The sequence below is a fragment of the Penaeus monodon genome, chromosome 15, assembly GCF_015228065.2.
Source record: "Penaeus monodon isolate SGIC_2016 chromosome 15, NSTDA_Pmon_1, whole genome shotgun sequence".
Taxonomy (NCBI): domain Eukaryota; kingdom Metazoa; phylum Arthropoda; class Malacostraca; order Decapoda; family Penaeidae; genus Penaeus; species Penaeus monodon.
The window spans coordinates 1638725-1639498 of NC_051400.1; the positions used below are offsets into that span (position 1 = coordinate 1638725).

A 774-nucleotide genomic window follows, 5' to 3' on the forward strand; every position below is an offset into this window, starting at 1 on the left:
TCGGTCGGAAAAAATCGACTACATGGCAACTCTTGCTCCCTCCGCCCCAGTATCTCAACCTCGAGGCAATGCATCTGTTACTGAATATGATTTTTTTGGTCACGGTATCTTTAAATTGGGGAGTCCCGCAGAATTTTGGTCCAGCGGAATCCTACTAGGGATGATATTAATTTACTGAACTTCAAAAAGCAAGCCTGAACAAACGGGGAAATCGTGATGATGTTTTATGCATCATATTTCCAGATTGCGTAGTTGAGAGACTCAAACGTATGAGGGCAAAGAAGGAAGGTGTTTTCAGTAACTACTCTGAAAGAAGTTCTTGTATAGTTGTATGTGGTTTGAAGCCACATGCACACTCACGCCTGTGGGATGAAGATTCGAATGGTCAACACCGTACAGTATTTTCCCTCTCGACAACGGCTTATATTCTGAAACACTTTGTACATTTTAGGATTCGAACCCCAATCTTTAATCGATCGCTTTTCCCTAAATTAAGCCAGTGCACTAGCAACAACGTGTCCCTTTGTTTTCATCACTACCCAAACACCACAGTCATCATCACCAACACCTGAATATAACCACAGGTGAATTTTTAGTCTATATCATCATTGCTGCATCATTTCAGTTTCGTATGTGAATATTTCATTGATATTGACAATGAATATATATATATTTTTTTCTTTCTTTCTTTGCTGTAGTTCTGGACTTGATGCATTATACGTATTCAGTGTATAGGAATCTGATAACGAATATGCATGCAAAAATAGAAAAAAC

General features: G+C 38.8%; 1 protein-coding gene across 2 annotated transcripts in view; it reads left to right on the forward strand.

The window, feature by feature from the left end:
- LOC119581624 (probable low-specificity L-threonine aldolase 2) overlaps positions 1–774 on the forward strand; it is a 15264-nt gene that overhangs the window by 6680 nt on the left and 7810 nt on the right. The window lies entirely within an intron of this gene.